A 19,485-nucleotide genomic window follows, 5' to 3' on the forward strand; every position below is an offset into this window, starting at 1 on the left:
GGTAATATTATAACCTAGTTCAAAGGTGACACTAGAACTTAACGCACAGGTGGATTATCAGGATTAACATTTATTGTAACACTTGGCATAGAAGAATAATAAGCAGTGAATAAATAATAATTAAATTATTGCCAGAGTTGCTAGAGTCCGGCCACAGAGGCTTGTTACCAGGTCTGATTGCAGCGTAGGAGGGAGTGAGGTGCCTGTACCCCACATGCTGTGCTGTGGGGTGCCTTCAACTGGGGGGACACCTGCCACGTCTCGGTTCCGTTTGAACCCCGTTTCATCCCAGGGATTTTGAGGCCTGAATCCACCCATGGCTTAGTCACTCCTGACCAAAGCAACTGTGTGATGTTGAGAGGAAGCAACAAACGTGAGATCAAGACAGAAAACAAGAGAGCATCTCTGTCTTGACAGGCTCTGGAAGCCAGGCTTTGCCGAGGTCGGGGCAAGTACAGAAGTCCCCCCTGTTCTATCGGGGCTACATTCTAAGACCTGGAGTGACTGCCTGAAACCATGCATAGTGCCGAACCTTACATACACTGTTTTTTCCCGTACGCACATACCTGTAATAAAGCTTAACTTATAAAATAGGTACAGTAGATTAACAACAATTAATAATAAAACACAACTATAACAACGATAGGCTACAATAAAAGCCATATGGGGGCGCCTGCGTGGTTCAGTCGGTTAAGTGCCCCACTTCGGCTCAGGTCATGATCTTGCTGTTCGTGGGTTCGAGCCCGGAGTTGGGCTCTGTGCCGACAGCTCGGAGCCTGAGCTGTTTCGGATTCTGTGTCTCCCTGTTTCTCTGCCCCTCCCCCACTCAAAAATAAACAAACATTTTAAACTAAATAAACAAATAAAATAAAACCTCTATGACTACGGTCTCTCTCTGTCTCAAAATACTCGTACTATTCCTGGTCCTTCTTGCGGTGACGTGAGCTAATAAAACGTCCACGGAGACGCGGTGAGGTGAGTGCGCATGCGTGTGACCTGCGGCCCACCCCGCGAGCTTGACCTTCTGGCGCCCCACCCCGTGAGCTTGACCTTCTGGCGCCCCGACGCAGGAGGAGCTTCTGCTTTCCGGAAGGCTCTGCTAAGTTTGCCGGGACCTCCGCGGAGCCCGTTCGCTTCTGGAGGAAAGAGCCAGACTTCTCAAAGGTCAGTCTGTTCGACAGGTGGGACCCCAGGGCCTTGTGCATGTTCAGCAGAGAGAGCTGCCCAAAATGTGACTGCATCCCCGTTCTGGGTTGTGATCCTCCCACACTTGTGACATTGTGGGCCTGAGCCACACGGGTAATGGGGCTACCTGCTTGACACATTGGGAGGGAACCCACACAAAAGCTGAGGTCCCTTGATCGTGAATGAATTCCATAATAAAGGCCTTTTTTCCACTGGTGTTCAACGTGGAAGGGTGCGAGGGCGCCTCCTCGTAGGGCTTCAGTGAGGACAGGCGTCGTCACCAAAGCTTGATGTCTTAGCGAATGTGACAGACGGGAAGATGGCTTTCACTTAGGGACATTATGTGTGACAGAATTAAATGGCCACGAAGAAAATGAAACCCACGTGCCAGTAACTTAAGGTATTGCTGTCAATTTTAAAGAGGCGAGATTTACAGAGCCTCCATCTGAGATGCAGGCCGGGAGGAGGAGCCGCGCACTGCACAAGGTTTTCGGGGTAACGTCCACTCCTTTGAAGGGAGTGCCAGGCCCTGAACAACCAAGATCCAGCGCGTGCATTTAGGCTCCCATCTGTAACCTTTCATCTCTTGTTTCCTGTCCTTCTCCGTCCAGCCCTGTGGAGTGCTATGCCATCCAGAAGGCAGTCTAATCCTTCACCTCTCTCATTGGTCCGGGCTGTTCCCCCTCGGTGGCCTGCTCTCCCTCCCCCGTCCATTACTTACTCACTCTCTGAGTCAGACTGAAGGCCCTGTCTCTTCGGCCAGGACTTCCTAACCCCCTCAGGAGGACCTTCTTCCCTATTCACCTTATACTTGGTCATTACTACCATTGTAACGGGAATCAATTTTTGTTATCATCATTTCTATTTCTCCCCTCCCAGAGAGATAAGCCTCTTAAACACAGAGATGATTTTGATTTCCTTTTGTGTCTCCCCGGTGCTTGTAACATAGATGTTTAAATACTGTTTGGTGAAAAACAATTTATAAAGTGCTTGGCAGTTTACAAGGCTTTTTCAAGTGTGTTATTTCTACTGATTCTGGAAGTGATTCCGTTTTCTTATTAGCAATTATCGTCATCCCACTGATTTTGCCCGTGACGAAGTGTGGGTTCACAGAGGGTCAGGAACTTGGCTGGAGCTATTCAGCTGGGAGGTGGTCAAGCTGGGGCTTCACAGTTTGGGTCTACTGACCAGGAAGCAGTGAGGCAGAGGGGCAGCGGAAGAATGGAAGCCTCAACAGACTTCAAGTTCATCGGGTCTTTTGACTTACAGCCCTGACCAGAGAGCCAGGAGGCTGAGTGTTTAGGACCCACCACAGATTTCAGATTTGAACTGTGTTCTCATGTGTAAAACAACAGGGTTATACTACATAAGGACTTCTCGGTCATCTTGTATTTTGTGGCCACTAATCTTTCTAATCCAGAGATTCCCAAATTTCCCTGATTCCTGCAGCCCTGCGGCCAAAAAAACAAAACAAAACAAAACAAAACAAAACACAACACCTTACAATTGTCTTTATTCAGTAGTTAGGTCTAAAGGACATAGTTCATGTGGTGTGCAACTGATACCTGTGTCCCCAACACCTTAATAGCCCACAGTGCCTCTGGAGTTTGCCATGTCACCCCGGGGGTGCTTTGGTTCACAGTTTGGGAATCACATCTCTTTTTTTTTTTTTTATTGTTGTTTTAATGTTTGTTTATTTTTGAGAGACAGAGCATGAGCGGGGGAGGGGCAGACAGAGAGGGAGACACAGAATCCCAAGGAGGCTCCAGGCTCTGAGCTGTCAACACAGAGCCCGACGTGGGGCTCGAACCCATGAACTGCAAGATCATGACCTGAGTTGAAGTCGGAAGCTCAACTGACTAAACCACCCAGATGCCCCTGGGAATCACATTTCTAATCAAAGGAGGGCTCTATTCTGGTAGAAATTAAAACTTTACATTGTAGAGAAAAATGTTTACGTCATTATTTATACAAACTTCAAAGACCTGGACGTTATAATGGTTTATTGAGGGTATATTTTAATGCCGTAGTTTTAAAACAGATAATTTTGTTAATAATCTGAAACATTGAAAAATACTGCTGAGAAGACAGTATTTCTGGCATCATTATAGAAATGGCACAAAATAAATTCTCATATTATCAGACCTGTAGCTCTTACATTTAAAAATAAAAATCATTCTATTAGAAAGTAAATTATGGTGATACTATCAACAACCGCTTTTATAATAATCATTATAAATTCAAAAATTAAAAAAAAATCATCACCAGAAAACATTTAACAATTAGTGAACCTTGCTGTTGAGAAGGCTGCAGTTCTATTTTACCGAGTAACACCTCTGTTCTTGGGATAAAGTTTAAAACAGCAACTAGACGAGCAGCTTTAAGTAAAAAGTGATTTTATTTTCAGGGTGTCGTCATATGAAAGTTATTCTCGCGTAGCTAAACTGCCGGAAATAGTTTTGTGAAAGTTTTCCGTTAAGTGTTTCACGTTGTCCATGCTCACAACCCAAACACTTGCAAACTCTACATAAACTGTTGTAATGCTGGTTCAGCACATAAATTAATAAAATCCCGTTTCTTTGAAATCCCCAGCCACAAAACGTTTGTTGCAATGCCACTGCGAATAAATGGATATGGACGGGCCACCCCAAGGCTCTCCTGTTCCGGGATCATCTGCAAAGAGCAAACGTCCATTGAATTGTGTTTCTTGCTTATCCGGGTCAGTAGTTAGCAATACCCACATGTCCAACTGCATAGAGATTGAGCCTAGAGCAGCAGGAGGTGGTGAATGAAAACACAGAGACCAGAGGACAGTGGGGGAGGGGCAGAGCAACACTTAATAACCGGCAGGTGTGGTCTGCAGGACGTAGGATGTAGCTGGTGGGCTAGAGGAGGAGAATTAGAAGAAATGATGCTCATCCAAGGTGATTTTGATGAGCCAGCCAAAAGGCCACAGATGGCTGCTCACAGTCAGTGGAATGACCAGAAAGAGCAGAAATTGTACACGTGGCACGTGGCTATGGGGACTGATGAATGAATTGTAGGTTTTCATTTTGATTTAGTTTTCATGAACTTTTCCTTTAATTAATTTTTTAAAGCTTGTAAGTTTTCAAAGTCTTCGAGCTTTTCATCATGGTGAAATGTAAATAATACGTGCCACGTTAACCATTCTTGAGTATACAGTTCGGGGGCATGAAGTACATTCACACACTGCCGTATAACCCACCGCCATCATCCACCTCCGGAATTTTTTCGTCTTCCCGAACTGAAACTCTGTCCTTTCAGTTCCTTTGTGTGTATACTTAGCAGTGAAATTGCTGACTCATACAGTAATTCTGTTTCTTTCTTTCCTTTCTTCTTTCGAGGAACTGTCATGCCATTTTCCACAGCGGCTACACCACTTCACGTGTCTCCCAGCCGTGTGGTAGGTGCTCCAATGTCACCGCATCCTCTCCAATACTTGTTACATCGTTGTTTTTGATAATAGCCATCCTGATGGCTGTGAAGTCTTGTGTCATTATGGTTTTGATTTGCATTTCCCTAGTAGCTAGTGATGTTAAGCATCTCTTCATGTGCTTCTTGGCCATTTGCAGATCTTCTTTGGAGAAGTACCTATTCAATCCTTTGCCCATTTGTAGTTGGTTTTTCGGTTGTCGTTGTTGAGTTGTACGAGTTCTTTATGTATTCTGGATATTAATCCCTTATCAGATTGATGATTCGCAAATAATTTCTCAGATTCCATGGGTTTTCTTTTTCACTCTGTTGATAATGTCCTCTGATGCACAGAAGTTTTTTCTGTCTTTTTCTTTTATTGCCTGTGCTTTGGGTGTCAGAAAACTTTCAGTTTTTAATTTAAAAACATCATGCCTCAAGTTCCTGGGTAGCTCTATCGGTTAAGCGTCCAACTTCAGCTCAGGTCTTGATTTTGGGCTCTGTGCTGACAACTCAGAGCCTGGAGCCTGCTTCAGATTCGGTGTTTCCCTCTCTCTCTGCTCCTCCCCTGTTCGCACTGTGTCTCTCTTTCTCTCAAAAATAAACATTAAGAAAAGATTTTTAATGTGAACTTTAAGATGCTGTAGGCTCATTTTAGACTATTGGACACTTTGATCTCTGGATCACAACTGCCTTTATACCCCACTCTTCTAAGAAATTCATACCTATATTCAAGTTAGTTTCCCCTCTACCTACCTTCTGGTGATGAGGGCAAGTTGCTCTAGGTGTGAAAGTTTAAGGCAGAAGCTCACACCTTCCTACCATCTCCTCAGGAGATTTGACAGAAGTCTTACCCTGTGAGGGTCCCCATCTAGAGAAAAGCCTCCTCTTTAAGCTGAATCAGCTGAATTTCCTCCTGGTCATATTCTTTGCCTTCCTTAAGACTTCGGCTCTGGATAGACAGTCAAAGACACATCTCCCTTTAGGGTCTGCTTCCTTCATTGCTTATCTTCCAGGCATTTCTACTAAGAGCAAACTACCCCATCCCTGTGCTGCCTCGAGAATTAAAAGCTACTCCCAAGGTACATAGACCTTCTACTGCCTCACAAGCGCACCGCTTCACCTGGATAGGATGTGGCAGGAAAGTCAGTAGTGATTATTGCTTGCCTCTGAAGGTCTCTAGATGGCTTGCAGCTCTCCCAGGCAGATGAGAAATATTTCCACTGAGGACAAGATAACCAGCCTGATGTGACCTACTTGCTAGTTAAGTCGCCAGCCTGATCAACAAGGCACTTCTGTTCAGACTCTCCCCCTGCTCGTCGGTAGGGCACAGACTTATGTCCACTCAAGAAAGCCGGGAACCAGGAGAGAAGTGACTTTACCAGTGTGAGATGCCACGCTCTGTGTGATTATTAGACAGCAGTGATCCTGCCACGTAAGCAGAAGTGGTGGCGATAGGAAACCTGGGGCAAGGAGGATGTGGGACCCTTGATCTGAAAGGTGTTCGTTGTGGTGTTTAGGGATACCAAGGAAGACTTATGATGGGAATTTACTAAAATAGATCTGTTATGGAACATCTATGATTTGTAGATTTATTTTATTCCGGCAAAGCTTCTATGTAGTTAGCATGATGGTGACTAGGGGAGTTGGCGCCTATGAGGTTGGGAAATTTTCCTGTACCCTACAAGGTTCTTCTGACTGGTCTAAGAAATTAAATTGACGGAGACAGATGAACGGGAGAAAATCAAATCTGATTATGTGTGTATGAGGAGTCCACGTAAACGTGAGAGATCCAAAGACAATCAGGCAAAACAAGGCACATATGTCATTCTGAACTAAGGAGAAGGGGGTAGGGGCCTGGGGCTTCAGGGGGAAGAGACGTAATTCACAGAAAGAATGGAAAGAGTAAATGTTTAGGAAACATGTTTGTGGGGCCATCCAGAAACAACGGGACATAGAAAGGACTTTGATCAAATGGGCCTTGCTAGGTTCCTCCCAGTCTATCATACTTTCTTCATATTATACTGTAGTTGTCTGTGGTAGTGCCTTCCTTCCTGGAGCCAGCCAGTCCTCTATCTAAAAAAATTTTTAGGTAGTTAGGGGGAAGGTCAAAGTTTCTTCCTGACTTTTCTGTTCTTAAAAATAATCAGCTTAGGGGAGCCTGGGTGGCTCAGTCAGTTAAGTGTCTGACTTCAGCTCAGGTCATGATCTTGCAGTCTGTGAGTTCAAGGCCCACGTCGGGCTCCGTGCTGACAACTCAGAGCCTGGAGCCTGCTTTGGATTCTCTGTCTCCTTCTCTCTCTCACTTGTGCTCTGTCTCTCCCTCTCTCTCTCTCAAAAATAAATGAACAAAAACATTTTTTTAAATAATACTAATCAGGTTAGGAGTGCCTGGGTGGCTCAGTTGGTTGAGCGTCCATTTCTTGGTTTCAGCTAAGTTCACGATCCCAGGGTCATGGGATCAAGCCCTGTGTCGGGCTCTGTGCTGGGCATGGAGCCTTGTTGGGATTCTCTCTGTCTGTCTGTCTGTCTCTGCCCCTCTCCCCTGCTCACGCACTCTCTCTAAAATAAAACAAAAAAGTATTTAGCTTAAAATAATCCACATGCAAAGAGACACATTTTGGGCTGGCAGATTTTGCTTCTTTACACGCCAGCCTAGTTTAACCATCCATCTTTCTGGTTGGAAGTTGCAGCCAAAATTCCATAAGTTAGCCATGCACATCTTTTATAAAGTATTACCTGCAAAATCTCTGCCCTCCTGTCTTTCCCCGGACTCTTACATCACCGTACCATGTCTCTTCTGCCTGTGTCTTTCTTGCAGTTTGTCCAGGAACTCTATGAAAATTCAGTTCCTGTCCCTTTTCACTTTAATGAGAGTCAAGTCCCCTGGAGGGAAGGCAATAAGAAAAGCAGCCACTAGACGTGTGGCATAGTGTGACGGTTAGCCTTGTGGTTACAACAAAGCAAAACAACAACAAATAAAAGAATTAATAATACTACATACAAGTGAGTCCACCAAGAGCTTTTGCTGCTTTTTACAGTATTTTTATTTTTTGTATTATTATTTTTTCCAACAGTTCGGCAAAGATCGTTTTATTATATCCGCTTTGCAGGTGGGGCTCAGAGAGGATAAATAAGATGATTCCACAAAACCTCTCCTGAACCCTCCCTTCCTTCCCACTCTCCACTGTTACCACCTGCCATGCGTGGTCACTGCTTCTCTGTTTTACATTTTATGTATTTCCTTTTACTGAGGTGTTATTTACACGCAGTAAAACAATAAATCCTAAGTGTGCAGCGCAACATGTGTTTACATTTGTGTACATCTGGGTAACTGCCCCTCTGATGGAGATAAGAGAACAAATCCATCAGCACGGGAAGCTCCCCTCCATCTGTCTTCTGGTCTCCCACTGAACGTCACTTCTCCTCTGACTTCGGTTTCTGTGGGTTAGTTTCGCCTCTTCTAGGATGTGGGGAGACTGGGAGGACACACTGTGTACTTTCTTTGCATCTGGCTTCTTTTGTTCAACATCATGTTTTTGAAATTCATCACGTCTCTGCCTGAGTAGAATTCCGCTGTATGGGTGTACCACAATTATTTTTTCTTTCTTTCTTTCTTTCTTTCTTTCTTTCTTTCTTTCTTTCTTTCTTTCTTTCTTTCTTTTTTGATAGCTTATTTTATTTTTTTAAATTTAATTTATTTTTTAAATTTACATCCAAGTTAGCATCCAAGTGCAACAATGATTTCGGGAGTAGATTCCTTAATGCCTCTTACCCATTTAGCCCATCCCCCCTCCCACACCCCCTCCAGTAACCCTCTGTTTGCTGTCCCTATTTAAGAGTCTCTTCTGTTTTGTCCCCCTCCCTGTTTTTATATTATTTTTGCCTCCCTTCCTTTATGTTCATCTGTTTTGTATCTTGAAGTCCTTATATGAGTGAAGTCATGTGGTATTTGTCTTTCTCTGACTAATTTTGCTTAGCATAATACCCTATAGTTCCATCCATGTAGTTGCAAATGGCCAGATTTCATTCTTTTTGATTGCCAAGTAATACTCCATTGTATACATGTACCACATCTTCTTTATCCATTCATCCATCAATGGACATTTGGGCTCTTTCCATACTTTGGAAAGCTATTGTCGATAGTGCTGCTATAGACATTGGGGTGCACGTGCCCCTTCGAAACAGCACACCTGTATCCCATGGATAAATGCCTAGCAGTGCAATTGCTGGGTCATAGGGTAGTTCTATTTTTAATGTTTTGAGGAACCTCCATACTGTTTTCCAGAGTGGCTGCACCAGCTTGCATTCCCACCAACAATGCAAAAGAGATCCTCTTTCTCTGGATCCTCGCCAACATCTGTTGTTGCCTGAGTTGTTAACGTTAGCCATTCTGACAGGTGTGAGGTGGTATGTTATTGTGGTTTTGATTTGTATTTCCCTGATGATGAATGATGTTGAGCATTTTTTCATGTGTCGGTTGGCCATCTGGATGTCTTCTTTGGAGAAGTGTCTATTCATGTCTTTTGCCCATTTCTTCACTGGATTATTTGTTTTTTGGGGTTCTGAGTTTCATAATTTCTTTATAGATTTTGGATACTAATCCTTTATGTGATATGTCATTTACAAATATCTTCTCCCATTCCATTGGTTGCCTTTTAGTTTTGCTGATTGTTTCCTTTGCCGTGCAGAAGCTTTTTACTTTGATGAAGTCCCAAAAGTTCATTTTCGCTTTTTGTTTCCTGGATTCTCTATTCTGTTCCATTGATCTGAGTGTCTTGTTCTTGTACCAGTACCATACTGTCTTGATGATTACAGCTTTGGCATACACGTTGAAGTCCGGGATTGTGATGCCTCCTGCTTTGGTTTTCTTTTTCAAGATGTCTTTGGCTATTCGGGGTCTTTTCTGGTTCCATACAAATTTTAGGATTGCTCTAGCTCTGTGAAGAATGCTGGTGTTATTTTGATAGGGATTGCAGTGAATATGTAAATTGTTTTGGATAGTATTGACATTTTAACAATATTTGTTCTTCCTATCCAGCAACATGGAATATTTTTCCATTTTTTTGTGTCTTCTTCAATTTCTTTCATAAGCTTTCTATAGTTTTCAATGTAGAGATTTTTCACCTCTTTGGTTAGATTTATTCCTAGGTATTTTATGGGTTTTGGTGTAATTGTAAATGGGATCAATTCCTTGATTTCTCTGTCGCTTCATTGTTGGTGTATAGGAATGCAACCAATTTCTGTGCACTGATTTTATATCCTGTGACTGCTAAATTCATGGATCAGTTCTAGCAGTTTTTTGGTGGAATCTTTTGGGCTTTCCATATAGAGTATCATGTCATCTGTGAAGAGTGAAAGTTTGATCTCCTCCTGGCCAATTTGGATACCTTTTATTTCTTTGTGTTGTCTGATTGCAGAGGCTAAGACTTCCAATACTATGTTGAATAACAGTGGCGAGAATGGACATCCCTGTCTTGTTCCTGACCTTAGGAGAAAGCTCTCAGTTTTTCCCCATTGAGGATGATATTAGCGTTGGGTTGTTCATATATGGCTTTTATGATCTCGAGGTATGATCCTTCTATCCCTACTTTCTTGAGGGTTTTTTTATCAAGAAAGGATGCTGTATTTTGTCAATGCTTTCTCTGCATCTATTGAGAGGATCATGTGGTTCGTGTCCTTTCTTTTATTGATGTGATGAATCACATTGATTGTTTTGCGGATATTGAACCAGCCCTGCATCCCAGGTATAAATCCCACTTGCTTGTGGTGAATAATTTTTTTTTAATGTATTGTTAGATCTGATTGGCTAATATCTTATTGAGGATTTTTATATCTATGTTCGTCAGGGAAATTGGTCTATAGTTCTCCTTTTTAGTGGGGTCTTTGTCTGGTTTTGGAATCAAGGTAATGCTGGCTTCGTAGAAAGAGTTTGGAAGTTTTCCTTCCATTTCTATTTTTTGGAACAACTTCAAGAGAATAGGTGTTAACTCTTCCCTAAATGTTTGGTAGAATTCCCCTGGAAAGCCATCTGGCCCTGGACTCTGTTTTTTGGTAGATTTTTGATTACTAATTCGATGTCTTTACTGGTTATGGGTCTGTTCACATTTTCTATTTCTTCCTGCTTCAGTTTTAGTAATTTGTATGTTTCTAGGAATTTGTCCATTTCTTCCAGATTGCCCATTTTATTGGTGTATAATTGCATAATTTTCTCTTATTATTGTTTTCATTTCTGCTGTGTTGGTTGTGATCTCTCCTCTTTCATTCTCGATTTTATTTATTTGGGTCCTTTCCTTTTTCTTTTTGATCAAACTGGCTGGTGGTTTTTCAATTTTGTTAATTCTTTCAAAGAACCAGCGCCTGGTTTCATCAGTCTGTTCTACTGTTTGTTTGTTAGTTTGTTTTTGGTTTCGATAGCATTGATTTCTGCTCTAATCTTTATTATTTCCTGTCTTCTGCTGGTTTTGGGTTTTATTTGCTGTTATGTTTCCAGCTCTTTAAGGCGTAAGGTGAGGTTGTGTATCTGAGACCTTTCTTCCTTCTTTAGGAAGGCCTGGATTGCTATATACTTCCCTCGTATGGCCACTTTGCTGTATCCCAGAGGTTTTGGGCTGTGGTGTTACCGTTTTCATTCGCTTCCAGGTACTTTTAAATTTCCCCTTTAACTTGTTGGTTAGCACATTCATGTTTTAGTAGAATTTTCTTTAGTCTCCAATTACTTGTTACCTTTCCAAATTTTTCTCGTGGTTGATTTCGAGTTTCATAGCATTGTGGTCTGAAAATACGCAAGCGTGTATGCTCATGTGTGGGAGGGGTGAAAATGGCGTCACCCAGCAACCCAGTCTCTAGTATCGGAACTCTGTTCTCCCTGATCAGCAGTCACGCACCCACCCTTCATCTCCGGCTTCCATTCACTCCCCAGTTTTATGCTGCCCATGACCTACCTATCAGGTTGCCAGGCGGCACCTCCCTCCTGAGTTTTATCTCAGATGAGGCTGTGTTTCCTGACCCCTCACTTCTGAGGGACCGTGGCTGTGACCCGCTTGGATCGTCTGGGGGAGGGTCTCGCTGAGCAATGGCCGGCTGCCGGCTGCACCCAGGAATGGTCACAGGATCGTGCTGGTGCCGATGCCCAGAGACTGAGGCTGGGTGCCAGCTTGCCCCAGAAAAACTCATATAATCGTGTAGCAGCAGCGTTTTGGGAATTATGGAACATCGCAACACACATCTGGCACCAGGCTTCACCCTGAATGGCCTTGTTCCAGCACCTGAAAATCTGATTGTTCTCTGAAGGGGTCCGCTGGCACATTTGCCTGTGGGGTGGCCGCACAGCCTCTACCGAATGTCCTCCCAGCAGGGGAACCGCCTCTCCCCATGTGACCTGAGGACCCCCCAGACTTCACCCTGCTCCTGGGATTCGCCTTTCCCACCAGAGCACTGCCACATATGGAGCTGCGGAGTTTCAGGCTCTGCGGTCTCCCTGTTTATAGAGTCTTAATGGAATTTAAACCCTCTCTGTTCTCCTTTCTCCCTTTTTAGTTCAGTCCCTGCAGCTATTTCCACTTTTCCACTTTCTCTCCGGCTGTTTTGGGGGGGGGATGGTGGTGCTTTTCCCGTACTCCCCCCCACTCCCATCTCTGTCCTCTGTCCCCACACAAAGCTCCCTGCCCTCTGTGACTTCTACCTCCCACAGTTCACCTCTCTGCGCTGTGTACCTGCTGAATTCTGTGGTTCAGGTTGTGCAGAGTGTTGTCTTAATCCTCCAATCAGTTTTCTAGGGGTGCAGGATGGTTTAGTGTGGGTCTGGCCGTATTTCATGGACGCGAGACACACAAAAAAACTTCCGTGCTGTTCCGGCATCTTGGCTCCTCCTGTTTTTTACAATATTTTTAGGAAAAGAAAACAAAATAAGTATGGTGCTACACACACACATACATATTTTCCCCCCAAAGTCACACTCTTAAAAGCTAACTAAGCAGTTTGATCTTAGATATTTTTTGGAAGACTGTAGAGTAACAAAGAACAAAGTAACAAAGAAACTCTTCATAGAAGCAGTCTGCTGACTTCCAGATTCCATGCCCCTGAGTATACAATTACTTTTATATATGCCTCAGTCTTCAAGTCAACATGTTGATACCGCTGGAGTTTGAACACACTGATTGCTGTGCCATGCTGTCTGCAGGTTTATGACCTACTCATCTTTGAGAATTTTCTTTATTCAAGTCACTTGGTTTTCTTGAAACATTGTTTTGCTGCCTAATAGTAGGTCAGCATCATCTTTTTTTTTCTTTTTTTCCTTCAAAAAATAGCAGAGGAAATGAAATTAGTATTTTAAGGTCGGTTTTATTTGCCCATACGTAAGCCTATGTGTTGTTTGATCAAAAAATGCATTATTTAAGGGACGCCTGGGTGGCTCAGTCAGTTAAGCATCTGACTTCGGCTCAGGTCATGATCTCATGATTTGTGAGTTCAAGCCCTGCCTAGGGCTCTGTGCTGACAGCTCCGAGCCTGGAGCCTGCTTCACATTCTGTGTCTCCCTCTCTCTCTGCCCGTCCTGTGCTCGCACTCTCTCTCTCAAAAAAGAATAAACATTAAAAAATGAATTATTTAAGTAAAAACTGTAGAGATCTGCTTCATCTTGTCTAGTTTTAAATTCAGAAGTAGCAACTCCATAGCAATTCAATTTATTTCTATTTTATGATACCATACTAGGTTAGTCTTTTTTTTTTTTTTTTTTTTTTTGGTAAAATTGACAATGTCTGGGAGTTGCTTTAAAACTACATATCAGGTTAATCTTTTTTTTTTTAAATATTTATTTATTTTGAGAGCAAGAGAAACAGAGCATGAGCAGGGGAGGGGCAGAGAGAGAGGGAGGCACAGAATCTGAAACAGGCTCCAGGCTCTGAGGTGTCAGCACAGAGCCTGACGTGGGGCTTGAACTGGGAACAGCGAGATCATGACCTGAGCCAAAGTCAGACACATAACCAACAGAGCCACCCAGGCGTCCCACATAGCAGGTTAATCTTAACCTAACAGCTTTCATTCAATTTAGACCAGAATATCACAAATCTTTATGTAGTATAATGCCTGCTATTCAAATAAAAGCCAGTTGTTGTAATGTAATGACACCTACAAGTACTAAAGGCATACCCATGGATGTTAAGTTGAAGTATAGAGACCAGTATTCCTACTTATTATTTTAGGGCAGAAATATCCCAGTTACACTGATTGCAAAATAAAATAAGGAACTTCATGGTGGAGTGGGATTTGGGAATCACACAGATTATAACTCCAGCCTTTAATATATAAACTGCATGACTTTGGCTAGATTATGTATTCTCCCAGAGTTTGAATTTCCTTGTCTGTAAAGTAGAGATTAACATCTACATATTATGGTTGATGTGACGATCAAAGAGAATAAACACGAATGCCATGGGCAGTGCCTGGTCCTTACAGCAGGTGGCATTTAACAAATGTTAGGCCCCTTCCTGCCTTTCTGCCTTTCCTTTGCTTGCACTACACAATTGGAAATATGCAGCTATCAAGAGTAGTCTTGTGGGAATGCAAGCTGGTGCAGCCACTCTGGAAAACAGTGTGGAGGTTCCTCAAAAACTCAAAATAAAACTACCCTACGACCCAGCAATTGCACTACTAGGCATTTATCCACGGGATACAGGTGTGCTGTTTTGAAGGGGCACATGCACCCCCATGTTTATAGCAGCACTATCGACAATAGCCAAAGTATGGAAAGAGCCCAAATGTCCATCGATGGATGAATGGATAAAGAAGATGTGGTATACATATACAATGGAGTATTACTTGGCAATCAGAAAGAGTGAAATCTTGCCATTTGCAACTACGTGGATGGAACTAGAGGGAATTATGCTAAGTGAAATTAGTCAGAGAAAGACAAAAATCATGACTTCACTCATATGAGGACTTTATTTTATTTATTTATTTTTTTCAATATATGAAAAAAATATGGAACGCTTCACGAATTTGCGTGTCATCCTTGCGCAGGGGCCATGCTAATCTTCTGTGTATCGTTCCAATTTTAGTATATGTGCTGCCGAAGCGAGCACACTCATATGAGGACTTTAAGAGACAAAACAGATGAACATAAGGGAAGGGAAACAAAAATAATATAAAAACAGGGAGGGGGACAAAACATAAGAGACTCTTAAATATGGAGAACAAACTGAAGATTACTGGAGGGGTTGTGGGAGGGGGGATGGGCCAAATGGGTAAGGGGCACTAAGGAATCTACTCCTGAAATCATTGTTGCACTATATGCTAACCAATTTGGATGTAAATTAAAAAAAAAAAAAAAATTAAAAAAAAAAAGAGTAGTCTTGCAAGAGACTGAATTGGAAACTTTTGTAAAAAAGGAGATGGGAAGAATGCCTGGCTGGCTCAGTTGGTTAAGCATCTGACTTCGGCTCAGGTCATGATCTCATGATTTGTGAGTTCAGGCCCCGTGTTGGGCTCTGTGCGGACAGCTCAGAGCCTAGAGCCTGCTTCAGATTCTGTGTCTTCCCCTCTCTCTGTCCTCCCCTGCTCCCACTCTGTCTCTCTTAAAAAAAAAAAAAAAAAAAGTAATAATAATAAAGGAGATGGGAAAGGTGTCAGTTTTGCATCATGAGGATTTGTTGGCATATACTTGGGGTTTTATGCCCATGAGATATTTTTAGAACTTTAATAGCTTTAAGAGAACAGTTCAGATGCTATCTTATTCCTCTAGTATAGAACTTTATTTTCTTTTCTGAGATTTGTGAATGGTACCTTTTATAAAAATAATGGAATTTTTTCCCTAGAGTCTGGACTGTTCTAATAGTTACAAAATAATATTTGACCAACATGAGGATTATACACTGAAAATTTTTCTGGGTTTGTGTAATGGGCTTTTTTTTTTTTTTTTTTTAGGAAGAGGGAGGAAGTACTTTAATATTCTAGAAAATAGAATAGAAAATGGCGATTACTCACTGCGTATGCCTATCACATTATAATATATTTATATACATATCTGTTTCCTATTTTAGAGTGTAAGTTACTCAAGAACAGAGACTGTGTCGTATGTTCCCTGTATCCTTGGTGCCTAGCTAAGCACAGAGCACACAGTAGGTGCTTAATAAATTATCTTTAAAAATGTACAAGAGTAAATCTTGCTAGATATAAAAATACATATGAGTACAATCTATTGATTGACAAGGCCAGGACCTCAAAATTCAGTCTCTAAATGTCAAAACCTTACCCATCTTTCAAGGCCTAGCCCAGGAGCAAAGTGACTTCTTCCTGGTCATGCCTTAATCCTTCCACAACCCAGAGAGATAAGCCTACTCACATTTGCATTCTTGTAGCATTTTGTAGCTCTTCTCTTTGAACATTTATCACTTTCTGCCTCATGTTATAAGCTGTTCAGTGATTTAGGGATGAATTAACTCCTGCCTATTCATGGTTGTATCATCCTTAATTGTCTCACAGTGCTAACACACTTAGTGGGTCCTCATCAAATGCTGGTTGAATTCACCCCTTATTTAACAGCTGAACTCTGAAATGTTTTTTAGATAGCTTCAAAACCCTTGTGGAAACAGGTATATTTGTAACAGAATGAACATAGAAAAATACTGAATTTCATATAACAGAAGGCAACTACCTGGATTTGCATCCGCTCTGTCGATTATTTGCTGCTGCGCCATGGTCAAGTTACTTAGACTCTCTGTGCCTCCACTCCTTGATCTATAAAAAGGGGATAATAATACTACTTAACAGTTATGGTTGGAGATAATATTTGTAAAGGTCTTTGAAGAAAGCTTATCACATAGTGAGCACTTGATAATTATCCACTCTAATAATAGTAGTAATAATAATATTAATAATAACAGACTGAAAGATTGCTACTTCATATCCAGCTTTTCAAAAGAATACCAGACATTGGAGATGTGAAAGGACATTGATACGATATTTAAAAGAAAATTCTGGGGGCGCCTGGGTGGCTCAGTCAGTTGGGCGGCCGACTTCGGCTCGGGTCATGATCTCGCAGTCCGTGAGTTTGAGCCCCGCGTCGGGCTCTGGGCTGACGGCCCAGAGCCTGGAGCCTGTTTCAGATTCTGTGTCTCCCTCTCTCTGACCCTCCCCCGTTCATGCTCTGTCTCTCTCTGTCTCAAAAATAAATAAACGTTAAAAAAATTTTTTTTTAAAAAATAAAAGAAAATTCTGTTATGGTAAGAGCACTTAATGTGAGATCTACCCTCCTAACAGATTTTTTTAAAAGTTTTTATTTATATATTTTGACAGAGAGAGAGTGAGAGAGAGCATGTGAGCGGAGCAGGGACAGACAGAGGGAGACAGAGAATCCCAAGTAGGCTCCGTGCTGTCAGCACAGAGCCCAATGCATGGCTTGATCTCATGAGCTGTGAGATCATGACCTAAGCCTAAATCAAGAGTCAGACACTTAACCAACAGCCACCCAGGTGCCCCTACCCTCCTAATAGATTTTTAAGTGTATTTTACAGTATTGCTGTCTGTAGGCACAATGTTGTACAGCAGACCCCTAGAATTTGTTCACCATGCATAAAAAACTTGATGCCTGTTGATTAACAACTCCTCATTTTCCCCTCCCTCTAGCCCCTGGAAATCACCATTCTACTCTCTGCTTCTATGAGTTTGACTGATTTAAATACAGGTACTTCATGTAAGTGGAATCATGCAATATTTGTCCTTTTGTGACTGGTTTATTTCACTTAGCGTAACGTCTTCAAGGTTCATCCATGCTGTCACATATTTTTTTTCAAGATTTCCTTCTTTTTAAAGGCAGAATAATACTTCATTGTATGGATATGCAGCATTTTCTTTATCCATTTATTTGTATTGAGTATTTAGGTTGTTTCCACGTCTGGGCTATTGGGAATAGGAACACGGGAGTGCTAATATCTCTTTAAGATCCTGATTTTAATTCTTTGGGTAAGTTCCCAGGAGTGGGATTGCTGTGTCATATGGTAGTTTTATTTTTAATTTTTAAAGGAAACTTTATACTCTTTTCCATAGCAGCTTCACCATTTTGTATTCCCACCAACAGTATACAAATGTTTCAATTTCTCAACATTCCCAGTGACACTTGCTATCTTTTCTTCTTTTTTCTTATAATCACTTCTTCGTAGGTGTGAGATTGTATCTCATTGTGATTTTGAGTTGTATTGATGATTAGTGAAATTGAGCATCTTTTCATACACCTGTTGGCCATTTGTGTGTCTTTTTTGGAGAAATGTCTATTCAAGTCTTTAGCCCATTTAAAATTGGGTTCTTTGGGGGCACCTGGGTGGCTCCGTTGGTTAAGTGTCTGACTTCGGCTCAAGTCATGAGCTCATGGTTCAGGAATTTGAGCCCCGCATTGGGCTCTGTGCTGACAGCTCAGAGCCTGGAGCCTGCTTCGGATTCTGTGTTTCCTTCTCTCTCTGCCCCTACCCGACTCGGGCTGTCTCTCTCTCTCTCTCAAAAATAAATAAACATTAAAAAAAAAATAATAAAAATAAAATCGCGTTGTTTGGAGTTTTTTTTTTTGCTATTGAGCTGTATGAGTCCCTTTACTATTTTGGAAATTAACCCCTTCTCTGACACGTGGTTTGCAAATATTTTATCCCATTCTGTAGGTGGGCTTTTCACTCAGTTACTGTTTTCCTTGGCATGCAGAAACTTTTTAGTTTGGTAGTTCCTGTTTGTCTATGTTTGCTTTTGTTGCCTCTGCTTTGGAGTTGACATATCCAAAAAAATTATTGCCAAGGTCAACGTCACGAAGATTTTCCCTTATGTTTTCTTCTGGGAGTTTTACACTTTCAGGTCTAACATTTACATTTTATCTATTCTGAGTTTATTTTTGTATATGGTGTAAGATACGGATCCAATTTCTGATAAGCATTTTCACATTTCTCAGTTGGTTCTTTCTCTTTGCCACTCAGTTTCTGCCGTCCCCACTTCAACCACACAATCCACCTTTTTTTTTCTTCTAAAATTTCATCTTGTAAGACTCACCTTTGCCTAAAACAGAGCCCGTTTCTCTCCAGTTTGCTTCCCACATTCCTTACTGTTCCAGATATGCATCAGTCCCGGTGCTCTCCTGCCCCACCTGCAGCCAGCACTGAGTCAACAGGAAAAATTTCATATGTAATATTCTGAGAGTCAGCCCTCAGGTAATAATTCCCCTGCTTTTAGTCATTCATATCCTTAGTTCACAGAAATGTTGAGTCTAGTGCCTTCTAGTTGCTGACCTAAATAAGATCCCCAGTTTTGTAAAGATAATATAAAGTTTATTTTAGTAACAACCATGAGTCATTACGGAAGCTAATGAACTTGGGAATTCTATGAAATCATCCAAGCATATAAAGCCTATTTTCCAAGGTTCCTTTTTCTTAGTTCAAGGCCACAAAAATTGGAACGTGATGGAACTTGACTTCCAACCCACATTTGCCTTATGTCTAGATAATTATGAGTTAGAAATCAAGAAAACAAATTGTTAAATGAAACACACTCTATTCTCTAACATAACAAATATGCCACGGTAATGACCTATGAGGCCAAGGTTGAATTCATAACTTTCAGACTCCTTGGTGTTCTGTACAGGGCAGTGGTGACTGAGGGAAAGCTAGCCCCCAGCCCTGGGCCAATCCCCTTTCATTTTACCCCAGCCCTGTTCCCCACATAGGGGGCCTTGCATCCCCTTGTGTGGACTCCCTAAGCCCCATTCAGGCTCCATCCACACATCCTCACTCCTTCAGACAGCAGTACCTTGGGCATCCTTTGGACAAGCAGTCTGTCTTTTGAAGATGGACCCAGGGAAGAGGCCCTGAAGGCTCAGGGCCATTTAGACAGGGTCCT

At 42.0% G+C, this 19,485-nt stretch overlaps 1 long non-coding RNA gene and 1 other non-coding gene across 2 annotated transcripts in view; one reads left to right on the plus strand and one right to left on the minus strand.

Moving 5' to 3' along the window:
* The first annotated feature begins 1,069 nt into the window (after positions 1-1,069).
* LOC109251020 (uncharacterized) overlaps positions 1,070-19,485 on the plus strand; it is a 54,081-nt gene continuing 35,665 nt past the window's right edge. The window contains exon 1 of the long non-coding RNA XR_008421539.1: positions 1,070-1,164. This is a non-coding gene — a long non-coding RNA (uncharacterized LOC109251020). The remainder of the gene's footprint in view (positions 1,165-19,485) is intronic.
* LOC128776721 (U6 spliceosomal RNA) lies at positions 14,593-14,699 on the minus strand. The gene has a single exon (XR_008421900.1). It is a non-coding gene; the product is annotated as a U6 spliceosomal RNA (small nuclear RNA).

This window comes from Panthera pardus, unplaced genomic scaffold (assembly GCF_024362965.1).
Source record: "Panthera pardus isolate Hobbes unplaced genomic scaffold, ASM2436296v1 HiC_scaffold_13, whole genome shotgun sequence".
NCBI lineage: Eukaryota > Metazoa > Chordata > Mammalia > Carnivora > Felidae > Panthera > Panthera pardus.